Source organism: Micrasema longulum, unplaced genomic scaffold, assembly GCF_059751315.1.
Source record: "Micrasema longulum isolate JH-2025_06_02 unplaced genomic scaffold, ASM5975131v1 h1tg000281l, whole genome shotgun sequence".
NCBI classification, from domain to species: domain Eukaryota; kingdom Metazoa; phylum Arthropoda; class Insecta; order Trichoptera; family Brachycentridae; genus Micrasema; species Micrasema longulum.
In genome coordinates, this window is record NW_028277485.1 from 1,166,433 (window position 1) to 1,184,131 (window position 17,699).

General features: G+C 31.7%; 1 protein-coding gene across 9 annotated transcripts in view; it reads right to left on the reverse strand.

Moving 5' to 3' along the window:
- Window positions 1-17,699, reverse strand: part of trio (trio Rho guanine nucleotide exchange factor) — a 492,673-nt gene that overhangs the window by 24,115 nt on the left and 450,859 nt on the right. The window lies entirely within an intron of this gene.

Here is a 17,699-nt window from a genome sequence, read left to right on the forward strand (position 1 = left end):
GTGTATACGACATCTGGACGAAAAAAAAACAAAAATAACCTTTTGGCTAGTACTTTGAAGGCCTGTTATTCTTTATGTGTTACGTAAACGCTGAAGTGATATTATTTCCAATATGCACTCACTATTCAAGTTTCAAAGCGAGATATTTTTTTTTTATAGCTCGCCTCTAGTTTTGATGTTAATAGTCATTATGCTAAGCCTGGCGTGATTTTTTGGGCCTAGGAGAGTTGAAACAGTTTGTTTCAACTCACCTCTTTAATCTATTTTCTCAACTATAATGTTTTGTGGTGTGAATTTGAACACTAAATTGTTTATTGTTCTTGTTCCAGAATGCCCAGTCAATATGTAAAAAAGACAGATAGAGGCATAGCTAGCATAGAAATCGATAAACTAGCCTATGAAGAGATGATTTCAAAAAGTTTTTTGTTTACTCGATCTTAAAAATCTTTTCGCCAGCGGATCCATACGGAGTAACCCAAGATCGGCCTTCTCTTCTTTTAAAAAAGAGAAAATAATAACAATACGAAAGTATTATTGCTATAACATATTTATATTTTTAATGATAAACATAATATATCAACGGTTGATTACAGCAGTTAAATTTATGTTAGGTGAATTATTCTAAATAAACTTTGTTTTATTCAACAATAATATAGTTTTTATTTTTAAAAAAATATAATCCTCAAACACCAGACTGTTACAACTTATCTTGACCTCTGTTTCAACTTACCTAGGTGCTAGGAGAGATGTAACGCAGGGAGTTGTTTCAGTTTTAGACGATTTTTTCATTGACCCTGATAATTGCTACCTATTTTTTATTAATATTACATAGTGTATAAAATTGTCTACGTCAACGTGTCAAGTTCATAAAGGTACGGCTATTTTTGGCCGAGATATACTAGGTAATGAAAAAACTGTTTCAAACTTCCCCGGTCTCCCCTATTTCATAGTCCCTGGAATTGGAACCTGAAGCGTAAGACTGATCATCTTACATTCATGTTACAAAATGATTACGTTACACTGCGATTGATGTACCAACTCAGTGCTATATGCACCATTAGGTGCAGAATGGGAATGGTGGGGATCGGTTTTGCGTATAGCTGTCACATATTTGGTTGTGTAAAATTATAACTCGTTTACAAGCTTTAATATTATAATTGTGATTGCAGGTAAGTTGTTTTTTTTTTTGCAATACTTTTGTTTGCTTTGTTGGTTTTTCATTAATTTATGAGAATATATCGTATTGAAAAAAAAACTAATTTTTATATTGGAATTCCCTGATGGTATAAATTTGTACCACGAATTTTATTTATTGACTGGACTGGCACCTGAAGCGTAATAATGATCACCTACCTTCATGTAACAAAAATGATCAATATACGCTACGGTTGATGTACTAATTCAGTACCCTATGCACCATTAGGTGCGGTAAGGGGAATGACGATGATTTTTTTAATATATGGAGTTTTAAAAAAAAGATAATACGTATTTGTTTTCAGGCTATAAATACCATAATTCAAAATGAAAAAAATCCTAAGTTTATGTTCAGGTATCAAAGAGTTAACCCATATAATTGCAGCGTCGTGATATTACTTATACTCAATCCTTAAAAAGAACAATGATGTCTGCGTAAGTTAGATTCCTAAAATAAGTTTATTTTAATTGAATCGCATCAAATCGTAGTGGCTAGATACGTGTGATTATTTTAATATACCAATATTTGTGAAAACTAAAAAAAATAATTATATCGCCGAATACAAAGTTATGTAAAAATACATAATTGTACTCGTATTAATTTTAATAAAAAGTATTTTTATGGCACAATAATTGTGTTCAGAAAGTTAATGTTATTTATTTTCGGTACCGAACTATTTAACTCTTAGATCTTTGAGTCTTGCTGAGGCGCTGGACTAAACCAGATTAAAGATAATAGCAATAATGAAAATGAAACTAGGGGCATCTTTATTCAACCCCCTGAAGGTATTTTTAGACAATAGAAAGAATTTCACTGATAATAAATTTCTCCAATGTCCAGAATGTGTAGATTAGTCGATTCATCGCACAAATTGAAATTCTTTGGGTTGGATCTTCACGCTTTTCGTAGATCTCTTAGCATCGTTAGCATCGTACGCCCGTCTGTGATGGCAAAACCATTTTTATATCAGTGGCGAGCAGTGTTTTTTTTTAGATGGGTAATCTGCATTTTTTTTTTATTAATTTGTACCTACATATAGGTACATATAAATAATACGTAAATGGTTATTTTTCTGTGGTTCTGTGAACATCATCTCTCTGCTTAAGCTGCAGACAACAGGAGATTATAACCAATAATCTATCAAATCAACTCAAACAGCATTATTAGTAACTTCGCGATATATATATGTAGCTACATTCTACACTACTTTATTGTAACATATGTACAAAAGTTCATTAAAATACCACAATGGCATCCAGTAGGTATTATTTTCTTTATGATTGAAATGTCAACACGAAGCACCGCACCGATTCCTTCTACTTATTCTACTCATAAATAGTGCCAAAAAGGACCGAGTCAAGCGCCACATGCTCTGTCATGTGTGAATTGTATTATATTAAAGAAAAATAGGCCTTAGGAAATCATGTCCGAAATACTATTTTTCAAATACACAATATTCAAATAATATCCGCAATCTGCAAGTTTACTCAAGAAGGAAAAACACTAACTATGTGAAATTTATAAACATCATCATTTATCATTCCCTTTCCGCACCTGATGGTGCATAGGGCACTGCATTGGTAAACGAATCGCAGCGTATCTTGATCTTTTTTTTTACACGCAGGTAAGATGATTAGTCTTACGCTTCAGGTGCCAGTCCAGGGACTATGAAATATTCTAGCGTAAAAACGCCTTTCTAAACAAATATTTCATGTCAACCATGTCGGGAATCGAACCCGAGACAACTTGCATGGTAAGCAAATGCGCTGACCACTACACCACGAGGCCGACTTTATAAACGGTAGCGGTAATTTTAAATGAATGACTTATTTGATTTATTTTTCCATTCAAAAACATAGGCACTTTGAAGTTGATGTATACTTCATTAGTGAGAAGCCAGTTAGAGTATAACTCTACAATATGGTCTCCTTACTACAACTGTCACCAAAATTCTCTTGAAAGAGTCCAAATAAAATTCTTATGGTATTTAAATTTTAAACTTAGAATCAGTCATGAATTTTTCAATTACGATTTTTTACTAAAAACATTGAATTTATTGAAACTTAACGATAGAAGGAAAATTATAGACCTTTTAAATTTATTTAAAACTGTAAATTCAATATGGGATTGCCCTGAACTGTTATCTCTCATCAACTTCAGGGTGCCTGGAAGAATGACTAGACAGGTGCCACCGTTTTTTAGCAACAATTCACGGACAGTGTATACTTGTAATGCAGTATTAAATAGACTTCATGAACTCGGCAATAGTTATTCCCACATATCTGATATATTTAGTGTAGGGTATTGTTCCTATAGAACAAACCTTTTGAATTTTTTCAAAGATGGTGAATGGTAATTATATTTATTTATTCATGCATTTCATATACAGTTTTTTGTTCACTTTGCCTAGCTGTGTGAAACAGTACTTATGATTTTCTTGTTGTTTTACTGTAGAATGTTTTATTATTTAAACTTTCTACTGAATATGCTGTATAATTTTTAGGTTATTTTTTTAAATATAAATCTTGTATAATTTTTGGTTTGATTTTTTTTTTTTTAAATCTTGTTTTTAAAATTCATGTTTTTAAAAAAAGGAAAAAAATATTAAGCCATATATGTTAATATTATAAATGTTTGTAAAAGGCAGATTTGCCGTTTATGATAATAAAATAAAATAAAATAAAAATATAACCACTATAAAATATTATTATCGATGTGTAAATATAATGGGAGGCTGCGCGTAATCGCATACACTGACGATTCGCCCCTGGCATCTATAGATGGAATATGGCTCAAAATATTCTCCTCTCTGAGATCTGTCACATGGTATTTAAGGTTATGTTTTATTAGGCTTCCTAGCCAATGAGGAAATTAAGTGGTTTATTTATTAAAAATTTTATGTATCGTATTATCAGGGCCACGATTTTCTTAAATTTTCCTTTTTTGAAATTACTCCGCGTGTGACTTCTCAAGTTCTCTTCCGCTTTTTCTCGGTCAGTTCTGCCGATTGGTCCGTTGACGGTAAGTAAACCGGAAATCTTCTGCAACTATAATTGGTTGATTCATATAAACGAGAGACGTCGTTCAAAGTAGTTCGTTCGTTTTCATGAAAATATTTTTAAATATAGTTTTCGTACCCTTTCAAGAAACTTTGCCGTATAATTCAATGCTCTAATTTTTACCACGCGTAAGAAAATATTTCTTGTATTCAATTTACCGTAGGGCTGTAGTTCCTCATTGGCAACTTGGTGTCACTACAGAAATGTTCTGATTTAAGTTCCATTAAACATTTCAAAGACGATTATCTCAGTTCGAGCTTTTTGATACAAGTACATCGTCTTGCCATCAGACGGGCGAGTATGGAATGAGAAAAAATTAGCATAGCTTAGCTCGAAGTCTTGTGTGTTGATCGTGTTCTTAAATGTATTGCTTTATACCATTATTTATAGTAAAATAAGCATTTCTAAATTCAGAAGAACATGTGTTAGTAAAAACATTTTAGTATGGGTAAATATGCTATGAAAATCATGACTAACAAAAAAAAAATGTAGACAAGAAGACACACACATTATATTGTATTACTTTTTTACTAAGAGCTCAAACCGTGGAGTGATAAGACTTTCTCGCATACCTAATCGTACAACACAAGTAAAAATACATATTGACTAAAACCATGAGTCAACTTCCCTCATTCACAAAAGATTTTCCTCCAAATCACAGTATTTAAAACAATAATTATAATTATATTTTTAGAATTTAAAGCATTAACTTTGTGGTCACAGATTTCATTAAAAATTAGCAATTTTATTTATTTTAACTTTATTTTGATTTATTAAGGAAAAACAACAGGTGTTATAAAAGAATACAAAATATAAAAAATAGTACATACATCCATCCAGTTAAAGTTTTTCACAAATATAATGAGAGAACATGTTACAGAGAAAGAGAAAATGAATATATATTATATAAGACATGAGAAAAAAAAAGAGCTCGTAAGAAGGTTAAGGGATGAGGAAATAGAGTGGAGGAGTGCAGGAGAGGAAATTCATAATATAGTTGACCAATTCAAAATTTTGATATCATAATAAAATAAACATATTTAAATGAGCATAAACTTATTACACACTGAAAAATGTTTCAATTTACTGTGTTTCAAAAAGTTTTTGAAGTCACAAAATTTTGTATTAAAAATATCTAAATGGGGACAAAGTAAATTAAATTTGGAGCAACTACGATAAATAAACGAGTTTTGAACATGATATTTTTTGGGCAATGAATTATAAAAAGAATGAACTTGTGTTGACTTTACGGGACAATTGATTAAAATACGCTCCAAGACATATGGACTTTCGATAAAATTGTTTAAAATTTTAAAGAGGAAAGACAGATCAGAAATGTTTCTACGGTTAGTAAGGGAAGTTAAATTATGAAAAGAAGAAGAGTCTTCATACGATATATATCCAGTTACCGACTTTTTGGGATTAGGATTTGCGCGTTAGTGTAATTAGTGTCCTGGCGAAGAGACGGATTTGTCACGAAAATATACATATACGACATAGAAAAGTCGGTAAGTGATCATATACAAATATTTACTAACATTTATTGAAGGATTATATTTCTTACTAGCGGACCCGACAAACGATGTCCTGCCCAAATGTTGGTTTGCCTGCTATTATCTTGGAATTAGACTTTTCATTGATATGTATGTGCCTAGGTACTTGTTAATGATTGAATTCCAAAACATAAAATAATTCATTTTCAAATATAGAAGTCTTTTTGCAAAAGTCAAACTCAGCTCTTCTCACCAACAGGGGTGCACTTTATTCATGAATGCGACTTTCAAAAATGTATTGGATGTCACTTAGTAATATTTTAGTATTATCAAAAATCCAGTAAAAATAAATGAATGGGAAGAAATTATAAGAAATGTAAGGAAAGAATCTGATTGGGATCCATTAAAAGCGAATTTTGTTTGTAAACATTCAAAAACAAACTTTTTTGAACACATAAAACAGCATCCTTCCATTTTTTTGTATTTGTATTGTCGTTGAATGCAACCCTGGTAGGCCGATGAAAGAAGATTTATGCTTCTAACTTTTTTTTTACAGATTTAATTGAAAATTTTAATATCCACGAGCACGCACAGCACAAAAATCTACATTTCGCTAAAAACTGGACGTAAATCGGCAAAGCCGTGTAGGAGAAGTTCAGTGACATCACACGTACATAAGAATTATATATATATATAAAGATAACCATAACACAACAGATAAATAAAATTAAAAAAAATATATCTTTAAAGTAAGGTTACCAATCGTCTTGCAGCTACAAAGCGCATGGGCGAGTGAAATTCAAACAATTTAAAATTATTTTAAAAATAAATATTGAGCAGAGTACATAATTTGTCAAGTGTTCGTGCTAAGAAGTAAACAATACAGAAATAAATAAATAAAGCACTGTTCCAACATTACGGGTAACTAAATAAAGAAGTAACAAAATATTATCAAACATCAGTCAATAATCTTTAATTACAAAATTTGAGTTTGTCTGTCTGAAATTTTTGTATACAAAATACTAGATTTCACCCGCTCGGGAGTCATTAAGATTAACAAATACAACAGGGATGGAGAATATAATATAATACTTCCACATTCCTTTCTTTAAGGTATTCTCCATCCCTGTGGTAATTTGTTAATCTTAATGACTTCCGAGGGGGTAAAATGTAGACTGTTGTCTCCAAACATTTGGACAAACTCAAATATTTTAATAAAACCAACTGGTCCAAGAAGAAGTTTAAAAATTGGAAAATTGTTTTCGTATGTGGAATAATTCAGTCAGATGAATCTCTTCACAACAATAATTGTTTCAGCTCTTTTACTTCACTAAAATCATCAAATGGAAGAATTCACGAAATACGGATGTTCAAACAAAGGCAAAATAGTGAATGTTACACAGTCTGTAAAGTGGCCGAGTAAAACAGCCAATGACAGGTCATGAGCCCTGCAAATGCCTAGACTTTCATATTCCCTTCTTTAAGGTATTCTCCATCCTGGTTGTAATTCAATAACCTTTAATTACCCTCTCATTGTAATACGAAGTACGGATTCTAATATTGAAAAATAAATGATATTCAGTTTGTAACACCTTTAAAATGGCCTACATACCTGATATCTACGGAGACACTTTGTTATCCGCCAGCTTTTATTTAGCGATATTTTCTATTGAATACAGCGATAAACACTGAATGAAACACAAATTTTAGTTAAATTACGGTTAATTAAAGTTATACTGGATTCACAAGGAATAAATTATTAGAATTTAATGATCCTAAAAATAAAACTAAACCTCCGTTCCTCAACGTTATCGAGACTTGACTAATTTGAATTAAAACTCAAATTTCTAGAATACTGTGTCAAAGATAAGATAAGTTTTCCACAGAAAGGACAAATGACACATGGTTGTTATTACGAGTAAAATACAGACGATATTTCCCCTGCAATCAAATGAAATTACCAATTAATTGGTAATATTAATCACCAAAGAACATGTAATATAAGATAAGATACTGTCTTGCCATTCTTGAAATATAAAACAAAACTGATAATGCGTTTGAATAAAACTATGTACTTCCCCACTGACTTTGCTGTACTTCGAAATTCAATAATAGTAATTGAATTAACTAAAAACAATATTAATGAAATAACTTCAGAGTAATAATGCGTGAACCTATAGAGAAGCCGTATTACTATGTTTCATAGAACGCAAGCGATGTTGGTTTTTAGGTTAGCACCCAATTGGTGGCCATTTTGTTTTATTTGACAACATAAACATAACGGTTCGATCGGATGCTTTTGTAGCTGTGCTTGGCTTTGTTTGTAAATAACTTGGATATTTACGTTATAATAAATAAAAATCGACTGTGGTCAAATGCAGTATGTTTGGTTACATCAGTAGGAGCGAAATAACAATATTTGAGTTTGTTCAAATGTTTGCAGACAAAAGACTGGATTTCACCTCCTCGGGAGTCAGCTCTTTAACTTCACTAAAATTATCAAGAATGGAAGAAATATGGATACTCAAACATAAGCAAAATGGTAAATGCTACACAGTATGTAAAGTGGCCGCTTAAATCAGCCATTGACAGATCACAAGCCCTGTAAATGCCTAGACTTTCATATTCCCTTCTTTAAGGTATTGTCCATCCCTGTTGTAATTTGTTACTTAAATGAGTTAAGTCACTTTGAAACGCCAAAAATTAGGCGCTTTTATGGTTAAACTTTACGAGTTCATTTAAATAAGAGTTAAATTTATTTATGTATTTAAACAGTTTATATTATGCATATACAGTTTACATCGGCGGGCATATTGCCTTAAGGCAATTTCTTCCTACATACCTAAACCGTTCAATTTGAGAAAATCAGTGGTATATAAACATATTGTTGGTATATTAATTTCATTATGGAACAAAATATTGATAAACAGATGTATATTTTTAAGAAATAAAAATTTACTAAATATCTACACTATGCTATGAAAGAAATATGAAAGTAAAAAGGGTAGGAAAGAGAGAGGAGAAAGGAAAAATTAAAATATTCAGGAAGTGACATTTCATACGTGATTTGAATGTAAATAAAGAAGGTCTGTGACATTAGTGGTTTGATTATTCCATAATCGAGCAGCTACTACTGTGAAAGAGGAGAAAAAAAATCGAGCGGATAATAGGTATTGAAAGGGTTCTTTCGTCACTAGAACGAAGAGTTTTATTTTTTATAAAATGTGTATTTTATTTATTTTAATAAACAACGAAAGAAAAGGCATACATTTAAAGTGACAACCGACAACACCCACCGTTCACGCGCAACGAGCCATAAGATGCACCCGACTACAGCCGAACGTAATCCGACTCATCCCGACAAAAGGTTCGGCCAATTTTTGGCCGAAACAAGTTTCATTGGTTGAAACTAGCCGAAACCGAAACATCGGTCGGTGACTATTTATTTTGCATTTATATTACTCAAGGGAAATAAACGTTAAAAATACAGCTTTATTAGGTAGGTAGTTAATATACAACACGTAAAATGAAAATAACAAAGGATAAAACCAAAATCAATCTCTAAACTATTGGAATATCATCATACGTCGAGGATTTTTCATAAGTATTTATGACTAATACTTCCTAAACTCAATTCAAATTAGTATGTCTGGCTTTAGGGTGCTGGTTAAAAAAATTAAAGAGGAATACCAGTTTCGCGACATGTTCATTGCCCAGCCTATCTCTAAGTTTGGACTGTACGAAATCAAAGGATGAAAATCTCTCTGTCGTAAATATTTAAATCATCTCTAAACATTACTAAGACTAAAACACTGTATTTTATAAAAATAAATAAATGTTGCCTACCTCAAAACAGGTATTAACTATACCCAGTGAGGATAGACATTATCTAATATGTTTGCTTATAATTTAATGTACTGTATTACACCTAATTTTTCTTAATGAGGAAGTTCAGTGGTTTTTTAAATTTTTACATATCGTATTATCGGCGCTACGATTTTTTAAAGTTTTGTATTTCTGAAATAACTCCGCGTGTGACGTCAGAGGTTCATTTCCGCTTATTCTCATTCAGTTCTTCCTATTGGTCCAGAAGCGACAAGCAGACCGGAAATCTTCCATAGCTCTCAGATCATAGGTTGATTCACATGAACCAGTGACGTCATTTAAAGTAGTGCGTTTTTATCAAAATATTTTTTATTATTTTTTCTGTACATTTTCAAGAAACTTTGCAGTACAATTTAATGCACTAATTTTTACCCCGCGTAAGAAAACATTTTTTGTATCCAATTTCCCGTAGGGCTGAAGTTCCTCATTGTAGTCCTTTTTACTGTTTGGCAAACAGAACACATTGTATTATTTACTATAAAGAACGCCGGTTTTTTCGCACTGAACTGAACTGAAATTGAACTAAACTGCATATTATTTTCCTTGCTCCGGGTAAATCCCCGTTCCTATGCAAACGCGACTTTATGGTGCCCGTGGAATCTCAATAAAGCTAAACACGGAGAAATGCGAGAATGCCTCGTAAAAACAAAGACATCTAGTAAATTAAAAGTATTAGAAATATCACGATATATGTCGTGATATATACTCGTATAATAGTATATCAATGATATACTAATATATCCTTTGGAAACACGAAAAAAAATACATTCGAAAATTGTTGAATACGCCTTTCCACTTAAAATTAATTTCGTTCATCATCATCATTCCCTTTCCGCACCTGATGGTGCATAGGGCACTGCGTTGGTACACAAATCTGAGTGTATCTTGATCATTTTTGTTACATGAAGGGAAGATGACCAGTCTTACATTATCATATAAAATATATATAATTCCATTACCCCAACTGAATGTATTACTTTTACCTTTCTAAAATAATACGAACCTTCAGCCACGCGTCGCAAGAGCGATGAAACCGGTCAACAAACAACAAAACTAAAGCATTTATTATAAAAATTGCAACGAAGTTTCATTCACCAAGAAATTTCACTAATTTGAACCTTAAAACGCAATTTTTGGATACAAACAGTTACGAAATTATCATGAAACAGTTACTGATAAAAACGAGTGTCAAAGAGTAGCTAAATATATATATATATATATTGACACGTAAATCCAATCAACATCAAGGTGGCATTATTTAAAATGGTTGAATGTATGATAAAAACCTTGATTCAATAGATACTGGCTTTAATTATAATTATAGACCGCAAAGCAACAGTGTACCACTGAACTTCATTTGCCGGGACAAGTGTTACTAGAACGAATGCCAAAAATTCAATACCACTCGTATCAAGCATTCATTTAGAACAGGGATGCCCAACTGAAACCACTCGAGAGCGAAATAAAATAATTCATGTTTTCGGTGGGTCACACATAAAGTTTTCATTTCGAAATGAAGGCGTGCCGGTTCGGTGTGCCTAGAATGCTTGTCTAAGGTAAAATGCAGTAAAAAAATAACAAATATTTTCACTTATAATATAAGAAATCAAACACTGGTTTGAGTCTACTGAACACTTGATTTTATTTTTACAAATAAAAAAAATTAATTTCGTGACAATTCTTTCGCCTTGTTGGGACATTTTCAAACGAAGGCATAAAACTATAAAACTTCATTAATTATCTCACAATACATACATGTATGTCAATAAATACTTACTTTGTTATAATTTTTTCCGAAATTCAAATATATAAATACCTAAATTCCCCATTATTAAACACTTGGCCTTGCGTTTTCCCACAATTATGATAAATGTACATGCTATAGTTTGTAAGATTATTATTTTCTTGAATTATATAACTATATACGGACATTCAATCCATTTAATCTTCACATTCGTTTGAAAATGCCCTAATAAGGCGAAACAATTGTCACGAAATTTTTGTTTTTATATTTTAAAAAATAAAATAAAGTGTTCAGTAGACTCAAATCAGTGATTGATTTCTTTTATTATAAGTTTAAATATGGAGTTCTACAAAAAAAAAACAATTATTAACACAAATAAACAAATATTTTCATTAAAATTTTATTTCAGTACTATTTATTTTAAAACTTCAAGAAGAATATCTTCCAGCCAACCAAAAAACAGACTGGTCAAAAGAAAAGCTTAAAAATTTGTACTAAAAAACGAACATATAAACATAAAAAAACGTAATTAATTAAAAATGACAGCGGTTTTCTTGATTGGGAGATAAGGCTTGCACATATTAACTTTTAAAAAGTACATTATGTTATACATGTTGAAGGATGATGAATGCGGAATCAGATACTGTATGGAAGAAGAGAGAAGGAGGAACCAAGGAAAGAAAAGAGACAAAAAAACATATTTAAAAAAACATTAAAATACAGGGAGTTCAGGATTGTGAGGATATAAAGAAATGTTTCAGGCGTTTCTTGAAGGTGGATAGAGAAGGTGCATTTATTATTTGAAGAGGTAGCTCATTCCAAAGTCTAGCAGCTTGAACGGAAAAGGAATAGCTGAAAAATTATGTACTACGTCTAGGAATACAATGTGTTCTCTTCCCAGAAGAGCGAAGCGAAAAACCACGGTCAGAAAGGTAAATGAAATTCCCAGCAAGATATTTTTATAAGAAGTGCGAGAGATTGAACGTTTATGCGCTGATAAACACGAAGCCACTCGAGTTGGGAGCGAAAGGGTGATACATGGTCACACTTTTTGAGATTGAAAATAAAGTGGATGCTTTGATTCGCTCGAGACGATCTATGAGTTCCGTATTGGCGTCAAGATAGAAAATATAAGCATAACACAAAAAGACAATATAATACATCGGGAAAGATTTTTTTTTGGTTGTGGTTGAAGAACATTCTGAAGTCTTTTCAGTAAACGAAGGGTGCGGTAAAATTTCTTCCCAACCTCAGTTCTTGCCAAGTGAAGTGTTGGTCCATAATAATGCTAAGATTTAAAACTGTTTTTGTGAAAGGAATCCCATTTTGGTCAATTACTAAGGTAAGAAAGATAGAGAAATTTAGAAAGGAGATTTGTCTATGGCTACCAATTGTAATTGCATGGGATTTATATATATTTGGGATTTATATGTATACAGCGCGTATAAACAAAAGTATGCGATTACTGCGCGTAAACTGACATATTTTTCAGATGATAGTTTTTTTTCATGTCAGCGTCGTGGTGTAGCAGTCAGCGAGTTTGCCTACCATGCAAGAGGTTTCAGGTTCGATTTCCGACATGCTAAACAGGAAATATTTATATAAAGAAGTGTTTTTACACTAGAATATTTCATAGTCCCTAGACACCTGACACCTATCACCTTACCTTTATGTGACAAAAATGATAAAGATACACTGCGATTTGTGTACTAATGCGGTGCCATATGCACCATTAGGTGCAAAAAAGGAAAGACGATGAGATTGTTTTCAACAAAGCTTTTTTTTTCAGTAAAAGTAAAAATATTTACAGGAAATTTCAAAATATTCTTTTGTTACAAATATCGCCTAAATGAAAAAAATCCTGTTACAGAGAAATGCAAATAAACCTTAAAATGCCTGTCAAACGCAGCCAACGCCTGTCATATGGTCCCTAGTAATACATATTACAACAGGTCCAAGACACAAATTAGCAGACAGTCGATGCAAGGTATTTTAATAACTTACACATTCGACTTTAATTTTTAAACATTTTACAATTCGTATCGACGGGCGTCTAGCTCAAAGTTTGTTTCCAAACTCACAAATAAAAAGTGTATTGCTAAAATTATTTTTAAGCGCCACAGCGGGCTGTGAGTCAAAAACTGGCAATATCAATTTTTATGGAGACTGGCGGCTCGAAATATTCCCGAAGGCAGATTGAATTACAGAGAAAATTTAATGACTTGAAAGTGATTTTAATGCATTTAGAGTATTTTAAAACTTATTTTATCTGAAAGGGATTATGAAAGATTTTTTTTAATGTCTGTAATAGGCGCACGGAGTATGACAGAAAATGTATTTTCGCGTGTTTTTACGGAAGTTCCTGCATTTATTCCTCATGGGATTTTGAAAATATAAATTTGGAATTTCAATCATATATTGTAGATAATTATCTAACTATTAGTTTATTATTCGAATTGATAGTTCAGTCTTTAGTAAGATTGCTTTTGTTGGAATGATGCAAAATGGTATACTAAAAAAAAAACGGAATACCAAAATTGCATTAAATATTAAGGTTTTAAAATTTATGACGAGATGACTGAATGTATGAAGAATGAAAAGAATTTGAATGAATTTAAAAAGACATGTTAAGTTTAGTGTAAATGATGATGATGTTAATAGATATGTAATTAAAGTAAGTCCAAATATTATTTTATGTACTAATAATTGTAATAGAAGCTAACTTGAGAAATATATATTTTTTTAATAAAATAAAAAAATATCCAACCCCCAACATTAATACGATTTTTTTTATATTAAAAATTAACTAACATCTCAAAATTGATATAAGTATTTTAGTATTTAAAAAAACAAAAACATTTTTGTTTTGTTTGATAATTTTTAAAATGTCAACCGGTAATTTGGGCGTCGGGCATCGGAGTAGATTTATTAAAATTTTATCAACCAACTTGCTTAAACCCTTCAATTTTAGGATATTTCAATTTCAGAAAATTGATTTGCCGTTGCCTTAATTTTGGAAATTCATCTTCAAGGATATATTTTTGATAAAATTCTTGTATTTCTTGTACCTTTGAACGCGGTTTTCATAACAATATTTTGATTGAATGTTTATAAATATAAAGATTTACAAATAGTGCATAAATATGCACTATTTGTAAATCTGAAAGTGCCGTATTAACCTTTACATCAAAAAGGGCGTCGACACGTGGCGAATTCAGAATGTCGATATAGATGTAGTAGGGATTTCCGAATTCCACATTGATCGATGCATATTTAAAAAAAAAATATTTACACTTTTAAAAAACCCGTTAGGGTTACATTAGAAATTTAATATTGTCTAGTCATTTTATTTCTCGTCTAGTCTAGTTAGTTCAGTCATCATGTGCTTTTTCAGATTGATTTTAAATTTGTCTCCAGTAAAAGTTTTCAAGTAGTAAGGTAGGTCGTTGTAGTGTTTAAGTCCATTATGTAGTATTTTTGACTGTGCTGTGTGTGTCTTTGCTTTTTCAATATGATAGTGTTGTTGTTGTCTGGTGTTATATTTGTGTATGTCAGCATTTTTGACTAATATTATGTCGTCGTCTTGTATGTTTCCCAGTGTTATTTTGTGCACAATTTTAAAGGTCTCAATTTTAGTCAAGTAGTTTATGTCAAGCTGGTGTGTTTTTTTGTACAGTTCAGTCGTAGAGGTCAGGTAGGGTAGGTTGTATGTTAGTTTAAGAATTTTATTTTGTTGTCTTTGTATTCTTGTTATGTCTGTCTTGTTACCAGTTCCCTAGAAGGCGATCATGTAACTCAATTTACTTTTGACATAGGCTTCGTACATTATAATTTTTTCCTTTCTCGGTATAAAATCTTTAATTTTGTAGAAGAGGCTATGTAGTGATGCCATTACTTTAGTGAGTCCGTCTATGTGTTTTGTCCTTTTAATTGTCTGTTAAAAATTGTTAATTAAATTGGTTAATTTCACCAATAACAAAATGCAAAACGTAGAGAAAGTTGAAAACCTCCAAAGGGTCCAACGAAATCTTATCGATTGGCTACATGCGGCCCGCGAGCCAAGGTTTGAGCACGCCTGATTAGAACTGTTCTGTGGATGCGCAGAACCTAAATTTAGTGAATAGTGGATGGTAATAACAAGCATGCGGATAAGATAATATATATTATGTTTAGTAAGATTAATGTTTACGTACAAAGATAACGTTACTATTTGTAGGGAAAATGTTTCACTGTGACATGACGTAAATATATTTCGATTGAAATTTATTGCAACAGAGAGGGAAAACATTTTTCAGAAATGAATATGGAAGTCACACTGAAAAAAATTTTCACTGGCTGCTTTAATAAATCACTTTATTTATTGTGCAACATTCACCTATATATCAATTTTAAAACGTTCTTAAATGCACTGTTTGAAACAAATTATAAATGTCGTAATAAAACTGTATTTTTCATACAATTCTTGCTCTGTTTTTGATGTGTATTTTTATTATCTTATCTCTTTCTGATATTAATTTATCAAATATTTTTGTGTACCGTATATTATAGTATTTTCACATATATACTTACTGTTAACTAATTTTCATTATTTGTTTTTAACAATAATTTGTTGATACCATTTTTTTATACTTATAAGTATATGAAAATGTATTTATTTTTTTGTTTGAATTCTTTACAAGTTATTTACAATTTGCTTTTTAATTCAATTACTTTTCTTATATCCATTTATTTTTTTTTCTTTTTTACTATGTAAAGTTTCACTTTTTATTTTGCATGGCAGTATGCTTCTTGTTGTTTCTAAATGTATACAAAAAAGCATTGTTTATCTTTTAAATTTTTACGCACTATGTTTGTACTTACCTGTATATTTTTTGTAAATGCCCCTTGGGCGTATTGTAAAATTAAATAAATAAATAAATATCTATAGAAGATTTCCCTCACCTCAGTTTAACTCACGTGGTATTAGGGAGAATTTCATCATCCCATCTTGATCATTTTTGTTACATTAAGGTAAGATGATTAGTCTTACGATTTAGGTACCAGTCCAGGAACACCCCTTTAAATAAATGCTCAATTTCAACCATGTCGGGAATCGAACCCGAGAACTTCTTGCATGGCAGGCAAACGCTCTGACCATTACACTAAGAGGCCGACAAAAATTTATTAAGATAATTAATAAGTTGAGTCGTTTGTCAATAAGAGTTCTCGTTAATCAATAAAAAAAAATCCCGATAGAATGATATATTTTATCGAGATCGAAAATAGCTTGGTTTTCCAACTATCGCTATGAAAGAAATACGATGATACGTTAGTCCATGGTGACGTAGCATCGTTATTTTGTTCACAAATAAAAAATGCTACTGCAAAACTAAAACGCAAAGCAAACAAAACAAACCATAGATAAAGCAAGTCAATTATAAAATTTTAAGAATTAATTTATTATTTTTGACATCCTTACCGCCCACTTATTTTCAAACGATGTTGCTCTTTGTTGATATACTACATATTTTTATAATTTTACTTTTTAAAATGTATTTATTTGCTTAAAGGCAGTTTATTACAGATTATTTGAAACGTAAGTCCCAACTCTATGGAACATAAATTCCTGTGTTGAGGTGGGACGAGCAATTAGTTGACACAGACACATGAGTTGAGAATATCATCAGAAATATCACATGGGATCAGAAACACAACAATAATAATAACAATCATGGTAGAGGAATTTGTGTATCCGGGAAGTATGTTCACTAGGGATGGAATGACTGAGAAAGATATTGAAAGGAGGGTGAGTGCCGGGAACAGAGTAAACGGTGCACTTAAATCGACCTTGGCAAATAAATGTTTGTCACAAGAGGCAAAATTGGCAGTTCACAACGGAGTCCTGGTCCCGTCCCCGATGTATGGGAGCGAAGTATGGACTTGGAAAAACAGGGATGAAAGTAGGCTGAATGCTGTCGAAATGCGATCTCTCAGGCGAGTGAGTGGTAAAACTATGTACGATAGATGCACAAATGTTGCATTATCGACAAAATCAAGAAAGGAGCTCTGCGCTGGTTTGGACATGTAGAACGAATGGGCAGCGAAAGAACGGCTAAGAATATTTACAATGCGAATGTTGATGGATGCAGAAATAGAGGAAGATCGAGAAAGACATGGCATGACCAAATCCAACAAATACTTAAAGATGGACATGTCAAAAGTCGGAATGATCGGCGCGCGTGCATGAGAAGATGTATGAATGTAGAGGAAGCGAGATCTGTATGTCAAGATAGAGTGTTGTGGCGTTCTATCCTCTCTGCCTACCCTTACGGTGAAACGGCGTA